We start from the raw sequence: 22,661 nt of genomic DNA, 5'->3' as shown, positions 1-22,661 counted from the left end.
GCCGCTAACTCGTGTCCAACTCTTGAGACCCCATGGACTGTAGCCTCCCCGTCTCCTCTGTCCATGGACTTTCCCAGGCAAGAATATTGGAGTGGGTTGCCATTTCCTTCTCCAGAGGATCTTCCTGACCTGGGGATTGAACCCGGGTCTCTTGCATTGCAGGCAGATTCTTTACTGACTGAGCCACCAGGAAAGCCCATTTCTGGCATATAAGTGATCAAAAAAACAGCTAATGACAAACTATATGAGGCTAAAACTGGTTAATGTATAATTAATGTATACTTGAACTAGTTAAGTATACTGGTGTATACTTCAAATATTTATACCATAATGTGCTACAGTTGTATACTTCAAAAACTAAACAAAATAATTTAGAATTAAAACTTTGAAACTTGGCATAAAACGAATGCTCAGAGGACCAACAATGCTTTTCTGAGTGTGGGAAAGCATTTGCCTTTGAGAAAAATTTAGGATAAAAATTTCTTTTGCTGGGTGTGGGCAGAGAATTTGTCCTTATTCAGAGAGAAATTGTTACATGATATTATTGTTTTGATACAGTGTGCACATAGAATACATTGACCTTGTGAAGTTTCAGTTTGATTTGAATTTTTATCTAGCCTTTTATTTCCCTAAAGACATGACACTTGAATCTGATTCTTTTTTTTTTTTTTTTTTGTAAAATTTAATATTGCTCTTTTCCCGAAAACTTGCCAGTGAAGTAGACATGATCAGAGATCATCACCTTAATGACATGGTCCTCTTTTCCCCACGTCCCAGGTCACTTGCTGATCTTGGGGCAAGAGCTGATGGGACATGATGGGTGGAGCTATGCCATTGGCTCAGATCAGGAAAGGGGGAGAGGACTGAGATGAAGAACATTCTTTGGTTGATAAAACACAGCACTGTGTTTCTAACCAGTTTCCCTAGAAAGAATGCATATGGTCTTGATAAAGACATTTCTTATGTCATAACAGATCTCATATTAATGACATTCTTTGATTTTGACTGAAACCGGTGAGAGTAAAAATTGTACTCTGCATCTTTTTTTGGGGGGAGGGCCACATTTTTAATCAGCCTCAACTTTATTGATGATTTTATATTTCTTTTTTTTAATTTTATTTTATTTTTAAACTTCACAATATTGTATTAGTTTTGCCAAACATCGAAATGAATCCGCTACAGGTATACCCGTGCTCCCCATCCTGAACCCTCCTCCCTCCTCCCTCCCCATACCCTCCCTCTGGGTCGGCCCTGTACTCTGCATCTTACTACTTAAAATAGAGGTTAGAGAAAGTCTCAGGGCATGTGCAATCCCTCTATGGTTAGACTGTCTCTCTCCAAGTGTAGGTCAAGAAACATTTCTTGAACTACTACGCCCCAAATGCTGGGAATTCAAGGATTAATGAAATGTATGTCTTGCTCTTGAAGAGCTCATGATCAAGCAAAAAAGAGAGACACTTAAACAGATTCGACTTGAAGGTAAGCACAATAAAGTTATGCCCAGGTAACTGTATGATCAGAGTTCAGTTCAGTTCAGTCGCTCAGTCGTGTCCAACTCTTTGTGACCCCATGAATCATAGCACGCCAGGCCTCTCTGTCCATCACCAACTCCCAGAGTTTACTCAGACTCACGTGCATCAAGTCAGTGATGCCATCCAGCCATCTCATCCTCTGTCGTCCCCTTCTCCTCCTGCCCCTAATCCCTCCCAGCATCAGAGTCTTTTCCAATGAGTCAACTCTTTGCATGAGGTGGCCAAAGTAAGGGGGACAACTAATCCAGCCTAGAGGGATTCCTAGAAAAAGTGATCCCTCTAAGCCTAGAATATAAACTTCTCAGAGAAACAGGCTCATCTCTGCATCTCCAGCATCTAGCCCAATACCTGGCCCATAGCAAGTGCTACATAAATATTCACTGTATTCACTGGACTGAACTGAGGGTATTTTGCTGATGTCAAAAGTTTTATGAAAGATCAGTAGGGTTGATGTATAGTGAACTGTATATTCCCATTACAGCTTGAAATAATTCAGGAATAACCTGTTTATTTTCTCTGCGATGCAATATTGTACACATTACTGTTTACTTTCTTCCACCCACACTCTCAAGAATGTGAGGACGGGACTTGTATTAATATTTCCATTGCCTAGAACTGGCTGGGATTTAGTGATACTCAATAAATATTTGTTGAGTGAATATAGAACTCAACATTAGTTACATTGATGAAACAGATAGTTTAAAAGGAAATTCAATAAATTTTAATTACTTTTTGTTGTTGTTGTTTATATGAAGCAAATTCATGAGACTCTATGTGAGAATTCAGTGCCTAAATTCCTGTTGCCTAGGGCAATGGTTCTTGTTCTTTTGGGAAGTTCATGAATGCTATTAACTCCTTCTATAGGAAATGCATATACACATCAAGTTTTGACAACTATAAACATACAGAAATACCTGGTTGAGAACTCTTGACCTAGTGGGAAGGGGAAGTTTTTAAAAAGAATTGACTAGACTAGTCTTGTGGTCTTATTTTTTGAAAATGATTTTAATGTCTACTTAACACTGCCCTTTTTCTTAATTTATTTACAATATGGGAGTTATGAATGACATTTGTGTCAAACAAGCTATATTCCATGACATTATCTGGCTCAATACTGAAACATATTTTGGAAAAATATATTATTCATTTCATTTTTTTCTCCTTTTGACTCCTTTTAATTTTGGTTAGTCAAAAAGAGTCTTTGATATATCAAATATTCTGATGCATCATTCATAAGTGAACACCAGACGATTGTTTTAAAATACGTATAAGAAATTGCTCCCTTCCCTCATTAAAATTTTTAAAAATACACAATAGACCACATTTTATTAAAATTAAAACCAGTAACCCTTGGAAATGGTTATCCTTTATAAAGAATTTCCCATGTCAGGTGTGGTAGGCAGTCTCTAACATGGCTCCCAAAGACTGCTGCTGCTGCTAAGTCGCTTCAGTCGTGTCCAACTCTGTGCGACCCCATAGATGGCAGCCCACCAGGCTCCCCCGCCCCTGGGATTCTCCAGGCAAGAACACTGGAGTGCGTTGCGATTTCCTTCTCCAATGCATAAAAGTGAAAAGTGAAAGTGAAGGTGCTCAGTCGTGTCTGACCCTCAGCGACCCCATGGACTGCAGCCTTCCAGGCTCCTCCATCCATGGGAGTTTCCAGGCAAGAGTACTGGAGTGGGGTGCCATTGCCTTCTCCGCCAAAGACTGCTACCTCCTGGTATTCACACATTCTGTACAATCTCCTCTTCTTGTTCGTAGATCAAACCTAGAGACTTGCTTCTAAAGAATAGGGCAAAAGTTATGGATGTCACTTCTGAAATTTGGAAGGCCATGCCCTATTCTCTCTCTCTCTGGTTCTTCTTGTTTGTTCTGAAAGAGCAAGTTGCCATGGTTGCTGTGCCCATGGGGAGCCCCATGTAGCCAGTAAGGCCAACTAGAAAGTGAATCCTGCCAACGTCCACATCAGTGAACTTGGAGTCTGATCCTCCCTGGTGGAGTTTTGAGACAAACGGTGTCACCTTGAAGCAGTCTTGAGAGAGACCCTGAACTAGGGTGTCAAGCTAAACTGCCTCCAGATTCCTCTCCCACAAAGACTGTGAGATAAAAATGTTATTTTAGATCACTGAATTTTGCAGTAACTTCTTACACATAGACGGCAAATACTCAAGAACTACCTTATCTACTTCCAGAAAGACACTAGTGTTGTAATTAAAATGTTAAAATGACCTTTAGGGTAAATGCCAATAAATCAGTAGTATTTCATAATAAGGGTGGCATATTACCTGCAGAACTATCCTTTCTAAAATCTCAGTTGACTCATTTTTAAAAAATTATCTAATTTCACATTTCTTCAACAACATTTTATCCCCCTCTATGTTTTTATTTTTAGAATTTAACTTCTGTTTCACTTTAATAAGTTGAATAGGTATAAATGTTTACAATGTCTTATCAAAACTAATAGTTTTGATTTTAATTTTTGAAGGATTTTTAAACTTATTTTACTGACGTATAGTTGATTTACAGTGTTGTATTAGTTTCTGGTATACAGCAAAGTGATTCAGATATATATATCCTTTTTCATATTCTTTTCCATTGTGGTTTATTACAAGATATCACATATAGTTCCCTGTGCTACATGGTAGGATCTTGCTGTTTATCCATCCTATATATAAGAGTTTGCCTCTGCTAATCCCAAACTTCTAATTCATTTCTCCCCTACGCACAACCACATTTGTTCTCTATGTCTGTGACTGTTTCTGTTTCATAGATAAGTTCATTTATGTCATATTTTACATTCCATGCATAACTGATATCAAATTATATTTGTCTTTCTCTGACTTGTTTCACTTAGTATGATAATCTCTAGTTCTATTCATGTTGCTGCAAATGGCATTATTTTCACCCTTCTTAGATGGCTAAGTAACAGTCCATTTTTCATATGCACCACATCTTCTTTATCCATTTTTCTGTTGATGGACATTTAGGTTGTTTCCATGTCTTACTATTGTAAATATTGCTGTGAACATAGGGATGCATGTATCTTTTCAAATTATGGTTTTCTCTGATATATACCTTACAGTGGTATTGCTGGATCATATGGCAATTCTTTTTTTTTTTTTTTTGCAATTTATTTTTTTATTGAAAGATAATCGCTTTACAGAATTTTGTTGTTTCCTGTCAAACCTCAACTGGAATCAGCCATAGGTATACATATATCCCCTCTCTGTTGAACCTCCCTCCCCATCCCACCCCTCTAGGTTGATACAGAGCCCCTGTTAAGTTTCCTGAGCCATACAGCAAATTCCCGTTGGCTATCTATTTTCATATAGTAATGTAAGTTTCCATGTCACTTTTCCATACATGTCACCCTCTCCTCCCCTCTCCCCATGTCCATGAGTCTATTCTCTATGTCTGTTTCTCCACTGCTGCCCTGTAAATACTTTTTCAGTACCATTTTTCTAGATTATGTATATGTGCATTAGAATACAATATTTATCTTTCACTTTCTGACTTACTTCACTATGTAAAATAAGTTCTGGGTTCATCCACCTCATCAGAACTGACTCAAATGCATTCCTTTTTATGGCTGAGTAATATTCCCTTGTGTATATGTACCACAACTTGTTTATCCATTCATCTGTTGATGGGTATCTAGGTTGCTTCCATGTTCTAGCTATTGTAAATAGTGCTGCTATGAACAATGGGTTATGTGTGTCTCTTTAAATTTTGGTTTCCTCAGGGTATATGCCTAGGAGTGGGATTGCTGAGTCATATGGTGGTTTTATTCCTAGTTTTTTAAGGAATCTCCATACCGTCTTCCATAGTGGCTGTATCCATTTACATTCTCACCAACAGTGCAAGAGTGTTCCCTTTTCTCCACACCCTCTCCAGCATTTATTTTTTGTAGACTTTTTGATGATGGCCATTCTGACCAGTGTGAGGTGATATCTCATTGTAGCTTTGATTCGCATTCCTCTAACATTGAGCAATGCTGAGCATCTTTTCTTGTGTTTGTTAGCGACCTGTACATCTTTGGAGAAATGTCTATTTAGGTCTTTTCCCCACTTTTGTATTGGATTGTTTGTTTTTTCTGGTATTGAGTTGTATGAGCTGCTTGTATATTTTGGAAATTAATCCTTTGTCAATTGTTTCATTTCCTATTATTTTCTCCCATTCTGAAGGTTGTCTTTTCACTTTGCTTATAGTTTCCTTTGCTGTGCAAAAGCTTTCAAGTTTAATCAGGTCCCAATTGTTTACTTTTGTTTTTATTTCTGTTACTCTAGGAAGTGGGTCATAGAGGATCTTGCTTTGGTTTATGTCATCGAGGGTTCTGCCTATGTTTTCTGCTAAGAGTTTTATAGTTTCTGGTCTTACATTTAGGTCTTTAATCCATTTTGAGTTCATCTTTGTGTATGGTGTTAGGAAGTGTTCTAATTTCATTCTTTTACATGTAGCTGTCCAGTTTCCCAGCACCATTTATTGAAGAGGCTGTCTTTGCCCCATTGTATCGTCTTGCCTCCTTTGTCAAATATAAGGTACCCATAGGTGAATGCGTTGATTTATGGGCTTTCTATCTTGTTCCATTGGTCTATGTTTCTGTTTTTGTGCCAGTACCACACTGTCTTGATGACTGTAGCTTTGTAGTATATTCTAAAGTCAGGAAGGTTGATTCCTCCAGCTCCATTCTTCTTTCTCAAGACTGCTTTGGTTATTCAGGGTCTTTTGTGTTTCCATATGAATTGTGAAATTTTTTATTTTAGTTCTGTGAAAAATGCCATTGGAAAATGATAGGGATTGGGTTGAATATGTAGATTGCATTTGGTAGTATATTGATTTTCACAATATTGATTCTTCCTACTCAGGAACATGGAATATCTCTCCATTTATGTCATCTTTGATTTTTTTCATCAGTCTCTTATAATTTTCTGTGTATAGTTATTTTGTCTCTTTAGGTAAGTTTATTCCTAGATATTTAACTCTTTTTGTTGCAGTGGTGAATGGGATTGATTCCTTAATTTCTCTTTCTGATTTTTCATTGTTAGTATATAGAAATGCAACTGCTTTCTGTGTATTTATTTTGTATCCTGCAGCTTTGCTAAATTCACTGATTAGCTCTAGTAATTTTCTGATACTGTCTTTAGGGTTTTCTGTGTAGAGTATCATGTCATCTGCAAACAGTGAGAGCTTTACTACTTCTTTTCTGATCTGGATTCCTTTTATTTCTTTTTCTTCTTTGATTCCTGTAGCTAGGACTTCTGAACTTTGTTGAATAATTGTGGGGAAAGTGGACACCCTTGTCTTGTTCCTGATCTTAGGGGGAATGCTTTCAGTTTTTCACCACTGAGAATAATGTTTGCTGTAGGCTTATCATATATGGCCTTTACTATGTTGAAGTAGGTTCCTTCTATGCCCATTTTTTGAAGCGTTTTAATCATACATGGGTGCTGAATTTTGTCAAAAGCTTTTTCTTCATCTATTGAGATGATCATATGGTTTTTAACTTTGAATTTGTCCATATGGTGTATCACATTGATTGATTTACATATAATGAAGAATCCTTGTATCCCTGGAAGAAACCCAAGTTGATCATGGTGTATGAGCTTTTTGTTGTGTTGCTGAATTCTGTTTGCTAAAATTTTGTTGAGGATTTTTGCATCTATGTTCATCAGTGATATTGGCCTGTAGTTTTCTTTTTTTGTGTTGTCTTTGTCTGGTTTTGGTATTAGGGTGACGGTGGCCTTGTAGAATGAGTTTGGAAGTGTTCCTTCCTCTGCCATATTTTGAAAGAGTTTTAGAAGGATAGGCATTAGCTCTTCTCTGAATGTTTGATAGAATTCTCCTGTGAAGGCACCTGGTCCTGGGCTTTTGTTTTTTGTGAGATTTTTGATCACAGCTTCAATTTTAGGGCTTGTAATTGGGTTGCTCATAATTTCTGTTTCTTCCTGGTTCAGTCTTAGAAGATTGAACTTTTCTAAGAATCTGTCCATTTCTTCCAGGCTATCCATTTTCTTGCCATATAGTTATTCATAATATTCTCTTATAATCCTTTGTATTTCTGCATTGTCTGTTGTAACCTCTCCTTTTTCATTTCTAATTTTGTTGATTTTATTCTTCTCTTTTTTCTTAAGAAATCTGGTTAAAGGTATTTCAATTTTGTTTATCCTCTCAAAGAACTGGCTTTTCTTTTTATTAATCTTTACTATTGTTTCTTTCATTTCTTTTTCATTTATTTCCACTTGGATCTTTATGATTTCTTTCCTTCTACTAATTTTGTGTTTTTTTGTTTGTTTGTTTGTTTTTCTTTTTCCAGTTGTTTTAGGTGTAAAGTTAGGCTGTCTATTTGATGTTTTTCCTATTTCTTGAGGTAGGATTGTATTGCTATAAACTTCCTTCTTAGGACTGCTTTTGCTGCATCCCATAGGTTTTGAGTTGTCATGTTTTCATTGTCATTTTTTTTTTCTAGAAATTTTTAAATTTTCCTTTGGTTTTCTTCAGTAACTTGTTGGATATTTAGAAATGTGTTGTTTAATCTCCACGTGTTTCTGTTTCTTACTTTTTTCTTATAATTGATATCTAGTCTTATAGCATTGTGATCAGAGAAGATGCTTGATTTGATTTCAATTTTCTTAAATTTACTGAGGTTTGACTTGTAACCCAAGATGTGGTCTATCCTAGAGAATGTCCCATGTGCACTTGAGAAGAAAGTGTATTCTGCATTTGGATGGAATGTCCTGAAGATATCAATGCAATCCATCTCATCTAATGTATCATTAAAGACTTGAGTTTCCTTATTAATTTTCTGTTTTGATGATCTGTCCATTGGCGTGAGTGGGGTATTAAAGTCTCCTATTATTGTGTTACTGTCAATTTCTCCTTTTATGTCTGTTAGTGTTTGTTTTATGTATTGAGGTGTTCCTATGTAGGATGCATGGATATTTACAATTGTTATGTCTTCCTCTTGGATAGATCTCTTGATCATTATGTAATATCCTTCCTTATCTCTTGAAATCTTCTTTATTTTAAGGTCTGTTTTGTCTAATATGAGTATTGCTACTCCAGCTTGCTTTTGCTTCCCATTTGCATGGAATATATTTTTCCATCTTCTCTCTTTCAGTCTATATGTGTCTTGAGGTCTGAAGTGGGTTTCTTGTAGACAGCATATATATGGGTTTTGTTTTTGTATCCATTAAGCTACCCTATAGCTTTTGGCTGGAGCATTTTGTCCATTTACATTTAAAGGAATTATTGATATATATGTTCCTATTGCCATTTTCTTAATTGTTTGGGGTAGACCTATTTTATTCTCTTGTATTTCTTGACTATATAAGTCCATTTAACATTTGTTGTAAAGGTGGTTTTATGGTATTGAATTCTCTTAACTTTTGCTTGTCTGAAAAGCTTTTTTATTTCTCCACCAATTTTGAATGAGATCTTTGCTGGGTACAGTAACCTTGGTTGTAGATTTTTCCCTTTCAGTACTTTAAATATATCCTTCCATTCCCTTGTGGCCTGCAGAGTTTTTGGTGAAAATGAGCTGTTAAGCGTATGGGGTTTCCTTGTATTTTACTTGTTGCTTCTCACTTGCTGCTTATAATATTCTTTCTTTGTGTTTAGTCTGTATTAGTTTGATTAGTATGTGTCTTGGCATGTTTCTCCTTGGGTTTATCCTGTACAGGACTCTTTGTGCCTCTTGGACTTGATTGACTATTTCCTTTTCCATGTTGGGGAAATTTTCCACTGTAATCTCTTCAAAAATTTTCTCCTACCCTTTCTTTTTCTCTTCTTCTTCTGGGACCCCTATAATTCAAATGTTGGTGCAGTTGATATTGTCCCAGAGGTCTCTGAGACTATCCTTAGTTCTTTTCATTCTTTTTACTTATTCTGCTCTTCAGAAGTTATTTCCACCATTTTATCTTCCAGCTTACTGATCTGTTCTTCTGCTTCAAATATTCTGCTATTGATTCTTTCTAGAGTATTTTTAATTTCAGTAATTCTGTTCTCTGCATGTTTATTCTTTAATTCTTCTAGATCTTTGTTAAATGATTTTTGCATTTCCCCCATTTCTTTATCAAGGTTTTTGATCATCTTTACTATCATTATTCTGAATTATTTTTCAGGTAGTTTGCCTATTTCCTCTTCATTTATTTGGACTTCTTCTCACTTGTTTCTTCATTTGTATAGTATTTCTCTGCTTTTTCATTATTATTTTTTTATCTTATTGTGTTTAAGGTCTCCTTTTCCCAGGCTTCAAGGTTGAATTCTTTCTTCCTTTTGGTTTCTGCCCTCCTAAGTTTGGTCCAGTGGTTTGTATGAGCTTTGTATAGGGTGAGATTTGTGTTGAGTTTTTGTTTGTTTATCCTCTGGTGGGCAAGGCTGAGTGAGGTGGTAATCCTGTCTGCTGATGATTGGGTTAGTATTTTTGTTTTGTTTGTTGTTTGGATGAGGTGTCCTGCGGAGGGTGCTACTGTGGTTGGGTGATGCTGAGTCTTGTATTCCAGTGGTTTACTTTGTGTGAGTTCTCACTATTTGATACCCTCTAGGAGAAGGCAATGGCACCCCACTCCAGTACTCTTACCTGGAAAATCCCATGGATGGAGGAGCCTGGTAGGCTGCAGTCCATGGGATTTGAAGAGTCGGACATGACTGAGCGACTTCATTTTCACTTTTCACTTTCATGCATTGGAGAAGGAAATGGCAACCCACACCAGTGTTCTTACCTGGAGAATCCCAGGGACAGGAGAGCCTGGTGGGCTGCCATCTACTGGGTTGCACAGAGTCGAACATGACTGAAGTGACTTAGAAGCAGCAGCAGCAGCAGGGTTAGTTCAAAGGTCTGTCTAGTCAAGGCTATGGTTTTTCCAGTGGTCATGCATGGATGTGAGAGTTGGACTCTGAAGAAAGTTGAGCACCGAAGAATTGATGCTTTTGAACTGTGGTGTTGGAGAAGACTCTTGAGAGTCTCTTGGACTGCGAGGAGATCCAACCAGTCCATTCTAAAGGAGACCAGTCCTGGGTGTTCATTGGAAGGACTGATGCTAAAGCTGAAACTCCAATACTTTGGCCACCTGATGCAGAGAGTTGACTCATTAGAAAAGACCCTGATGCTGGAAGGGATTGGGGGCAGGAGGATAAGGGGATGACAGAGGATGAGATGGCTGGATGGCATTGCTGACTCGATGAACGTGAGTTTGAGTAAACTCTGGGAATTGGTGATGGACAGGGAGGCCTGGCATGCTGAGATTCATGGGGTTGCAAAGAGTCGGAAATGACTGAGCAATGAACTGAACTGAGGGTTAGTTCTCTGGTAGAGTAGGGTCTTGGAGTCTGTGCTCCCACTCTAGAGGCTCAGGGTTTGATCTCTACGCTGGCAGTCCCTCCCCAAAGCTCGTTTTAGGCATCCTTTGGGCAGGATGCTTCAAGATCTCAGATCTCTTCTGGGATCCAGTTCAGAAGGCAAAGTCAGGTGGAGGGAGGACAAACGCAGGGAAATTTCCTAATGCCCTTGCTGGTTCAGACTGCTGGCAAACTATGCCTCGTAGCTACACCCACCACCATTCCACAACCTCTAGCACTGCAAACCTGGCAATTCTATTTTTAGTTTTTGAGGAACCTCCATACTGTAAAATTAATAGATTTGATATTTTCATTAAATGACTATATAGAAAGAAGGAGATACCTGAAAAGAAACACCTAACTATTATGGTTATAAATAAACTTATAATTACTGATGATTTTGAAATATTTGGCATGGGTGTGTGTGTGCTCAGTCACATCTGACTCTTTGGAACCCCATGGACTATAGCCCACCAGGCACCTTTGTCCAATGGAATTTTATAGGCAAGAACACGGGAGCGGGTTGCCATTTTCTTCTACAGGGGATCTTCTTGACCCAGGGATAGAACCCACGTCCCTTGCATCTTCTGCATTAGCAGACAGATTCTTTACCACTAGTGCCACCTAAACATTTATTTTTTAAGTTTCTAAAAGGAATCTCTCTAGGAAGATTTCAATTTTAGTCTGGGTTTATTTGGTACTCTTATTCCTGTAAGAATATCACAGACAAAGATTATCAGGAGTGAAACTGAAAATGAAAGGAACTTAAATTCAAGTGAAAATGTATTACTGAAGGAAAAAAGTAGCTGTTTCTTCTCTGTTTGATAATGTTTTAGGAATTTTTTTTGATGTGTACATTTAAAAAAAAAAAAGAAAAGATTTATTTTTTTATTTTTATTTTTGGCTGACCTGGGTCTTCACAGCTGCATCTGGGCCTCTAGTTTCTGTGAGTGAAGGGGGCCACTCTTTGGCTGTGGTGGATGGGCTTCTCAGTGTAGTGGCCTCTCTTGTAGAGCACAGGCCCTAGAGCACAGACTCAGTAGCTATGGCACATAGACTCAGTAGCTCCATGCACGTGGGATCCTCCTGGACCAAAGATCAAACCATGTCTCCTGAATTGGCAGGCAGACTCTTAACCACTGGACCACCACCCTGATAAAGATTCTAAAGCAAGTAATTAAAAAAAATTGTAAGGCCATATCTTCCTTGAGATGTAAGGGCTAAGAGAAGGGCTTATGAAAAAGTGTAATCTTTAGGTATAAGAGGTAAAAGAAAATTAAAACACTATGGGGTCGCACAGAGTCGGGCACAACTGAAACGACTTAGCAGCAGCAGCAGCAGCAGCATGCCTCTCTGCTGCTCTTTAATTGTTCAGAAACTATGTAAGGCTTCAAGTTTAAATAACTTTGTTCTTACACCCTTTTACTTTTCCTATGTACTGCTGCTGCTAAGTCACTTCAGTTGTGTCCGACTCTGTGAGACCCCATAGATGGCAGCCCACCAGGCTCCCCCGTCCCTGGGATTCTCCAGGCAAGAACACTGGAGTGGTTGCCATTTCCTTCTCCAATGCATGAAAGTGAAAAGTGAAAGCGAAGTCACTCAGTCGTGTCTGACTCTTCACGACCCCATGGATTGCAGCCTACCAGGCTCCTCCGTCCATGGGGTTTTCCAGGCAAGAGTACTGGAGTGGGGTGCCATCGCCTTCTCCATTCCTATGTACAGATCTATCCTAAAGAATATATACAGACTGAAGGACAATATTGTGATTAAAAGAACCTATTTTATTCTCATGAGATAGATTTAGTATCTCTCCAACAGATATTATCAGGAAAATTGCAAGCAAAACTATATACAAAAAAGTCCAGGTGATTTAATATTTGCATTTTCTATTATGTATTGGTGATGGACAGGGAGGCCTGGCATGCTGTAGTCCATGGAGTCACAAAGAGTCGGACATGACTGAGTGACTGAACTGATACTGATACTGATTATGTATTGGTTTCCCTGCAGACAGGGAAGACAAATATGAATCAGCTCTGGGATGTGAACTGTACAACTTTTAGGCACTGATTCCCTGACAAATGGAGGGTTGTTCTAACTTAATTCCAAAAGCTTGAAGACATATTGGCATACTCCTTTTTTTTAAGAAGAAAAGTTTTTATTATTTATTTATTTTTGGCTGCCCTGGTCTTTGTTGTGGTATGAAGGTTTCTCACTGTGGAGGCTTCTCTTGTTACAAAGCACAGGCTCTACAGCCTGGGCTCAATAGTTGTGACAGCGGGCTTAGCTGTAGCCTTGGCCTGTGGAACCCTCCTGCACCAGGAAACGAACTCTTGTCCCCTGTATTGGCGAGTGGATTCTTCACCACTGAGCCACTGGGGAAGTCCCCAGCAAATAATAGCTATGTCCAAATCTGAATATGTCCAGGGCTGGAAATACAGTATTACATCTAAAGCTCCTCTTTCAATATAAATTCTACTTGAATTTGGAAATCTTGCATGAGTCAAGGAATACGTGTGGGCAAGTACCCAAAGTCTGATTCTTTTCTCTTTTTTAATTTAAAATTTTTATTTTATATTGGAGTATAGTTGATTTTGGAGAAGGCAATGGCAACCCACTCCAGTACTCTTGCCTGGAAAATCCCATGCGCGGAGGAGCCAGGTAGGCTACAGTCCATGGGGTTGCTAAGAGTCGGACACGACTGAGTGACTTCACTTTCACTTTTCACTTGCATGCCTTGGAGAAGGAAATGGCAACCCACTCCAGTGTTCTTGCCTGGAGACTCCCAGGGACAGGGGAGGCTGGTGGGCTGCCGTCTCTGGGGTTGCACAGGGTTGGACATGACTGAAGTGACTTAGCATAGTTGATTTACAATGTTGTGTTAGTTTCAGGTGTATAGCAAAGTGATCCAGTTATACATATTACCATATCTAGTCTTTTTCAAATTCGTTTCCTATATAGGTTATTACAGAATATTGGGTATAGTTCCCTGTGCATATAGCAGGTCCTTGTTGATTATCTATTTTATATATAGTAGTGTGTATATATTAGGAGGTTGGGATGAGCATAGAATAAATCCCCAACCTCCTAATATATCCCCCAACTTGCACCTTTCCCCTTTAAGCCTGATTATTTTCAAAACCTCAGAATGACTTCATAACTCTTATACTGAATCTATGCAAAATTTTTTTCCTCCTGCCCAAAGATTCCCAATGTCCCTATAGAAACTAGACCATGTCTTTTTTTTTTTCCATTTTATTTAAATTTATTTGGTCATAATATCCTTTTTTTTTAAATTTTATTTTATTTTTAAACTTTACATAATTGTATTAGTTTTGCCAAATATCAAAATGAATCCGCCATAGGTATACATGTGTTCCCTATCCTGAACCTTCCTCCCTCCTCCCTCCCCATTCGGAAAGTGATTTGGTCTTGCTATTTCCACTACAGTGAAATTTATTTTAGTACTCCACATTTCCACCCTGGCCTACGTGCTTTCTCCCAAGCCTCTTCATCTGTCATGAATGAATCTCTTGTATAACTCTCCTGAGTACAACCTTTCATGCACATTTTCTCCCTCTCCCATAACCCAGGAGGTCTGGAGCTCTGCCATGGTATTAGAGCTTCAGCTTAGGACTAGACTCGAAATGCCAGGTTTCTGGTGCCATTAGAGATTGATGCTGCTACTGCTAAGTCACTTCAGTCGTGTCCGACTCTGTGCGATCCCATAGACGGCAGCCCACCAGGCTCCCCCGTCCCTGGGATTCTCCAGGCAAGAACACTGGAGTGGGTTGCCATTGCCTCCTCCAATGCATGAAAGTGAAAAGTGAAAGTGAAGTTGCTCAGTCGTGTCCTACCCTCAGCGACCCCATGGACTGCAGCCTTCCAGGCTCCTCCGTCCATGAGATTTTCCAGGCAAGAGTACTGGAGTGGGGTGCCACTGCCTTCTCCTAGAGATTGATAGTTGGTGCCTAATGCTGGCTTAGTTATATTTCTGCCAGATCACTAGATGCTAACCACTAGATACAGCCCATGGGCTCCAAATTAACAAGGTCAATGTATTTTGAGTTGATCTCCAAAAACACAGACTATTCTTTTAAACTTCAAGTTGGATAAAGCAAAACAAATAAGAGTAGCTTTTATTTGTGTCATTTTTTTATTCATTATTTTCTAACATCTGTTAGAGCTACAAAGGCAAATAATTTAACACACTGTCAGGGATGAATGGCAATTTTAAAGCAATTACTAGCTGTTCATTAAAAGGAGAAATTGAAGTAGTTTTTTGAACCCTTTTTTTGTGTTTGAAAAACTTTACTTGAAAATAAATCATATTTGATATGTATTTTCTCTAACTGTAGCATCAAGTTTTTCAAAATATGAAGCAGATGTGTGTGTGTGTGCATGCTAAGTCGCTTTCAGTCATGTCCAACTCTGTGACTGAGAAGGAAAAAGTCACATAATATTGTCATTTATAGAACATCATGTTATATTTGAAAATCAATTATTTGTTCACTTAATTCTGTGATAATCTGTTATTTAGGTGAGTCAGGGTTAACTGGTAAATTCAATATATAGTGTTATGAAAAATGGTTACCTTTCTACACAGCTTTTTAACTTTAAATTTGAATCCTTATTTTTTTTTGGCTTGTTTTCAGTCCAGCTTTTTCAAAGTTAGACAAGTAGGGTGGATCCACACAGGTGTTTGGCAGAGGAGGGTATTATGAAATTTATCCTCCCTGTCTCAGAGTCGCATTATGTGGCTGGCTTTAGTGCCTCCTGGCAAGCAGAGATTTCAGGTATCCATACTGTAATGTGGTATAATGCCAAACTGTTGTCTCAATTTACCTTTGGAACAAAGAAGAAAATTGAGATTCCTAAAATTGTACAGTATATTGTTTTAATTATAGATACCCACTGGGTATGTTCCAAAGTTTAAAGTTTTGTTTTTTCTGAATGTAAAAGTAATATGTACTCTTTATACAAACTTCATACATTACAGAAGTATAAACTAAAACAAATCATCAACAATTCTGGAGCAGAGTTTTCCAAGTTAAAAAAAAACTCTATCCATTTAGTATTCAGTATTACTTTTTGTGTTTTAAAGGTAGATCCTGGCCTTAATAGGCTGAATTTCAACTCTTTAAAGTCAGGGTTTAAGTCTTTGTTGAATTTGTTACAATACTGCTTCTGCTTCATGTTTTGGTTTTTTAACTCTGAGTCATGTGGGATCTTAGCTCTCCAACCAGGGTTTGAACCTGCCACCCTGCATTGGAAGGTGAAGTCCCATCCACTGGGCCACCAGGGACATCCCCAGTATTACTTTTAATATGATATTCTTACTACAGTTAAACCAATACATGGTTCCTAATAGACCCCAATATCTTTGGTTTCTAATAAATAATTCTTTCACTGCTGCTTGTTAACAGTGTATGAAATGAGCCTCATTTAGTAACCTCCTAACTACTTAAGATAATTAAAGTATTGTAGAATATTGTATGGAGAAGGCAATGGCAACCCACTCCAGTACTCTTGCCTGGAAAATCCCATGGATGGAGGAGCCTGGTAGGCTACAGTCCATGGGGTCGCGAAAAGTCAGACGTGACTGAGCGACTTCACTTTCACTTCTCACTTTCATACACTGGAGAAGGAAATGGCAATCGACTCCAGTGTTCTTGCCTGGAGAATCCCAGGGACGGGGGAGCCTGGTGGGCTGCCGTCTATGGGGTCGCACAGAGTCAGACACGACTGAAGCGACTTAGCAGCAGCAGCAGAATAGTGTATTATAGCTAATTTAATATTCTGGCACTAATGTGTATATTTTCTATAAACTGTCATTTTTAAAAATATTAAAAGAATATATACCACATTAAATCACATTGAAAACAATTTTAGAAAGCACTTTGAAATCTTGTATTCACGATAATGATCGGTGACTCCAACATCTTATATACTGAAGATATAGTAAGGGTTGGGGTCTGTATCTAAAATGAACTATGGCTTAGCCTCTAGTTTACTTTTCTGGAATAAATTTTTCTCAACTTGTTTCCTTATGCACATTTTCAATCAGTGTCATTAACTTGTATGTATCAAGTGTACCACCCACTGCATATTTTAGATGATCTAGTACCCTAAAAAAAGTGATGGGAACAAGGAGTCTAATAGATTTCTTCACACTATGTGGCAGGTTGTATTTTCAAAATGGTTGCAGCAAATCTCCTATCTACATGCTCTTCTTCCAGTGTGGCTTTGGTACTTCTCCCATTGAGATAGGTTTTTGTGACTACATCAAGAGAGTATGGAGAAGGGACAAGGGTAAATAATCAAAAGGAAGAGCTTTTTTTTCTACTCTGGAATACTTGTGCTGGAAGTCTTCAATCTCCAAACAAGCAGTTTGACTGCCCTGAGGCTGACGTGCTGTGAGGACCCAAATTAACCCAGAATGAGAGACCCCGTGGAGAGAGCCTAAGAGTACTTGAACAGAGGAAGACAAAGAGAAGTGTCTGGACAGCCATCAACTACTCTATAACCTACCCCCTTTTCACTGGAAGCAATGATATAGACTTATTCTTGACAATGATGGGAGGTAGTTTTTATCTAGGTTGAGTTAAGCAAATGTAAGGAAGTAGTCAAATATTAATTCAATGAATATGAATAGCAAAAATATCGAGCTGGGTCTTTTTCATAATATATGTAACTTTATGTTTTAAATAATACAGTTAGTATGTGTGTGTGCTCAGTCTTGTCCAACTCTTTGTGACCCCATGGACTGTAGCCCACCAGGCTCCTCTGTCTATGGAACTTCCCAGGCAGGAATACTGGAGTCGGTTGCCATTTCCTAGTCCAGGAGGATCTTTCCACCCCAGGGATTAAGCCCATGTCTCCTGCATCTCCTGCATTGGTAGGTGGATTCTTTACCACTTCAGTCACCTGTGTGTGTGTTAGTCACTCAGTCATGTCTGACTCTTTGTGACCCCATGGACTGTAGCCCTCCAGGCTCATCTGTCCATGGAATTCTCCAGGCAAGAATATTGGAGTGGGTTGCCATTTCTTTATCCAGGGGATTTTCCCGACCCAGGGATTGAACCCACGTCTTTTGCATTGCAGGCAGACTCTTTACCAACTGAGCCACCAGGGAAGCCAAACAATACAATACATGCTATTAATGCACGGAAATTTTATTGACAGTATATATAATTTTACAAGGTGTTAAAACATTATACAATGGTACAATCCAAATGAGTATTCATCAGAGAACAGTCTCAATCAAATTTATGCCATTCTGTAGGAATACAGTAAGCAAATTTTTCAAGAACAGTTTGAAAACCAAGGATTATTTGAAATGTTGAATTTTCTATGTCCAATTCTGGTGGCTTATTAATTATTTCTGGATAAATCTTTTGCTAAAGAGGAAAGGATCTATGCCCTTTATGCCGAAGACTTAAAGACGACAGTCAAATAAATACTTGTGAAAGAAAAGTGTGTATGAATAAATAGATCATGAAATAAGTTAGAAAAGTTGTTTATGTGGAGTTCTGGAACAAAGAAGTGATGGGTTTCACAGAAAAGACCAAAAGATGTAAAATCACCATTGTTATGGAGTTGACATGTGAGCATTCATATAAGTGAATTGCATATTATATTTAAATATAAAAAGTTCTGTGGAGAAAAGTAAGGAAGACCTATAGAGAGTAAGGAAGATGTGTAAAGGAAGAATAGTAATTGCTGTATTCCATGGCATGGTTAGTGAAGGCCTCAGATGACAAATGACACTTGAGCAAAGACTTGAAGGGATTGAGGAAATCATGTAGATATGTAGGGGACAAGTGCTCCAGAGAAGGACTAGCAAGAGCAAAGGCCACGAGGCAGGGATGTGTGTATTCTGTTTGGGGAAAAGTAAGACAGTCACAGTCAGTTAGAACAACAGGAAAGAGGAGCGGAGAGATAAATGTAATAAAGCCACAGAGATAAAGGGACTGGAACAGTTTCTATGGGGCCTTATGGGTCAGCTAATGACTTTGGCTTCTACTAGGAGTGAGGTGGTTGCCGTTGGAGAATTTTGAGCAAGAGGATTTAAATTTAGAACTAGTCTTTATTTTTAATTTTGGGATAGAAAATCTGAACTATATTTCGCATTTGGGAATATTCCTGTGGGGTTTTTAAGGCCCAGGTTGTATGAATGCCCTTTATGTATGTAGTGAGATAGAACAATTATTATTTCAAACCAGATGTGGCTAGAGTTGATTCTGCCTTTTAAAGCAAATGATATAGTTCATATCTACTGAGAAACAAATGTTTATATTATTATTGTATTTCCCCAGGGTATATAGAAAGATTACTCATGGAATATTAAATTGGAACTTGTCAGACATTTTATTCAGAAATATTTTATTTTTAAAAAACTTTAGGAAGACTCTTTTATTCTTTGTATGATATTTCCAACATTATGTGTTAATGGGCTTTTAAGGGGAGAAGGAAATGGCAATCCACTCCAGTATTCTTGCCTGGACAGAGGAGCTGGCAGGCTAGAACCCAAAGGGTAGCAAAGAGTTGGACATGACTGGGTGTCTAAGTGTGAATGCACAGGCTTTTAAAACTAGCATGGAAGCATTTGTTGTATTATGGCTACGAAAAATGCAATATGATTTCTAAATCATTGACTTACACATGAACTTTAGGAACATAATTCAATACCAATTTGGAAACTGCCTATACAAATAAGTAATGTTTTTTTGTTTTGTTTTTTATGTGAACCATTTTTAAAGTCTCCATTGAATTTGTTACAGTATTGTTTCTGTTTGATGTTTTGGTTTTTTTGGCTGCAAGGCAAGTGGGATCTTCACTCCCTGACCAGGGACTGAAACTATAACCCCGGCCCTGAAAGATGAAGTCCCAATCCTGGACTACCTGGGAAGTCCCAGGTAGGAAATGTTAATGGTTAACCTTCAGTAGACCAAGTAGTCTTAGATTTTTCAAGTATGGAAAAGAAGATTTTAATTTAAATATAAAACTCAATTTAGTTTTTAAAAAGTTCAAGTATGTTTGCAGCAACTTGGGTATATGCATCTATCATTTCAACTGTAAATTTTATAAAATCTAAGTAGAGAACAAGTACTTCTGATAAAAATTTGGTGTCAGAATTGAGATGTGCTTTATGTATAAAATACACATTAGATTTCAAAGACAGTACAAAAGAAAAATGTAAAACATGTCATTAATTTTACATTGATAACAAATTGACATACTCATATTTTGGATATAGTATTAGGTTAAATAAAATATATGATGAAAATAAAATTCAACTTTTTTTTTTTACTTTTAAAAAACTTGGCTACTTGGAAATCTTTAAACTATATATACAGCTCACATTACATTTCTTTTGGATAGCGCTACTCTAGACTATTGGTTCTCAAAATGTGGTCCCTTAGCTACCATCAATATCATCACCTGGGATCTTGTTAGAAATGCAAATTTTGGAGCTCTACCTCCCACTTTACGAATCAGAGACTCTGGGGGTGGGGCCCTGCTTTAAGGAGCCTTGCAACTGATTCTGATGCAAGCAAAAGTGTGATAAACATTCTTCTAAACCAGGGGTCTGGAATTCTAATTTGGCTGCAAATTAGGATCATCTGGGGACCTTGGGGCACAGAATCCTGGTGCTAAAGTTACCACCCAGACCAATGAAATCAACAACTCTGGATCCAGTCAAGAGTGTTTTTAAATCTCCCCAGGGGATTCCAATATGGGAAAAAGATTGAAAACCACTGGCCTAGATCCTTGATTTTTAACCTAGGGCTACAGGAGGCCCAACCATGCTTTCTTTCCAGCCTTAGGTGTGTCTGCTTGGTTCTTCACCCTGCTCACCCTGGAAAGCCCACTGCTGTGATTTTCCTGCATGGATGGGGAGATACAGGGTGGGGGTGGGCAAGAAGCCTTTGCCGGTATCAGAAGTTCACATATCAAATACACCTACCTGCATGTGTCTGTTAATCTGTTACATTAAATGTGAACATGGCTGTGCCTTCTTGGTTTGATATTATTGGGCTTGATTCAACAGGAGGATAAACTTGGAATTAAACAGGCAGCAGAAAATGTAAAAGCTTTGATAGAGCAAGAGGTGAAGAAGAGTATTCCTTTATTCCTTTTAAGATTATTATTTTGGGTGGGCCTTTATCTTTTTCCACCACTGTTACCATTCAGCAGAAACTGGCAGGTATCACTGCGTTCAGTTGCTGCCTTCCAACAAGGGTCCTAACAGAGGTGCTAACAGAGACGTTTCTGTCTTCAGGGTCATGGAGATTGCTACCTTTAAGTTGCTCTAATGGTCAGTTCTCTTACTGTAGAAAAGTTAAAAACATTGGTAAACCCAGCCAATGTAACCTGAAAAACCCAGTTCATGTCACCAAGAAATGATGGATATCAAGCAACTCTTTGATAAACTCCCACTTCCAGTTGATTGACATCATGAAGAGGCATTGTGAAGAAGTATTCAGCATCACTGTAGTCGAGTATATACCTTTTCCTGTGCCCCATCTTGAAACTTCTGATGTTTGCAATGTTAAAATGTTTTTACAGATACATACATACCAGTGACACAGACTAAATAATGTCTTCTTTTGGGAGATTTATGATCTTCTAAGTTTCTGTGCATGTATAATATGATCCAGAGCATACTAGTATTGAAATAGGTGAAACAGCTAGCTTCTTTTTCCCAAATGTAATTCAGCCAAATACTGCAAGCACATTTTTATTACATCATTTGAAAATTATTAGTGTGCTTAATGAAAACTTTTTCAGGTATAAATGAACAGTTATAAATGATGTATGCATGTTCTGACTCAGTCTATGGATTTACCCCAAAATTATGAAGTCAGCATGCAGCATTTGTATTATTATATATGTTTTCATGTATATTTAATGATTGTAATATATAATAAGAATGAAGTGGTATTACATTATTCCTAACAGTAGAGATAATGCTTTTTAAGGGTTAATAAAGAGGGATATTACTTTCTTCAAAAAAAGTTGTCTTCTATGGAGCTCTAGACATTCTGTAGGGTCCCCCTAGAGCAGGGTTTCCTAATCTCCAGGATCTAATGCCTGAGCTGATGTAATAACAGAAATAAAGTGTACAATATATGTAATGTGCATGAATCATCCTGAAGCCATCCCCCCATCCCAGTCTGTGAAAAAATTGTCTTCCATGAAACTGGTCCCTGGTGCCAAAAAGGTTGGGGACCACTGCCTTAGAGGATTGGGCTTTTGCATAGACTTCTGTTTTCAAATAGATTAAAATAAGTGTACAAGGATTCCCTGGTGGCTCAGTTGGTAAAGAATCTGCCTGCAAATCAGGAGACAGGGGTTTGATCCTTGGGTCAGCAAGATGTCCTGGAGAATGGAACGGCAACCCACTCCAGTATTCTTGCCTGGGAAATCCTATGGACAGAGGAGCCTGGAGGGCTACAGTCCATGGGGTCACAAGAGTCGAACATGACTTAGTGACTAAACCACCACCAAAATAAGCATACATCTCTTTAAAACCTTCTAGTGAAATGACTCACGTACCCATTTCACCTATTACTATAACACTCAAATACCAATAACTAATAGCTTGGTTCATCAGGAGTTCCTTGGAGTCAGGTAAAGTCACCCCAAAATATGAGGGCCAGGGGAATCTGCAAATCTTATTCTATTAGTTTCTTCTCATGTATTTATCTTCCTACAGTTTGCTGCCCTTGGAAGCCTAAAACAGCTTTCCTTTGTCATGTCATTTCTCTACTGATTTCTTGTTCTTTG

The 22,661-nt window shown here is 38.2% G+C and overlaps 1 protein-coding gene and 1 pseudogene across 1 annotated transcript in view; both read left to right on the top strand.

Annotated features, from left to right (window-relative positions):
- Nucleotides 1–22,661, top strand: part of ME1 (malic enzyme 1) — a 277,918-nt gene that overhangs the window by 29,519 nt on the left and 225,738 nt on the right. The gene's annotated exons all lie outside the window — the stretch shown is intronic.
- Nucleotides 1,434–21,725, top strand: LOC129619519 (acyl-protein thioesterase 1-like; annotated as a pseudogene).

This window comes from Bubalus kerabau, chromosome 9 (assembly GCF_029407905.1).
Source record: "Bubalus kerabau isolate K-KA32 ecotype Philippines breed swamp buffalo chromosome 9, PCC_UOA_SB_1v2, whole genome shotgun sequence".
NCBI lineage: Eukaryota > Metazoa > Chordata > Mammalia > Artiodactyla > Bovidae > Bubalus > Bubalus kerabau.
Note: the sequence above shows the minus strand (reverse complement) of the source record. Positions and strands in the feature narration are given on the sequence as shown.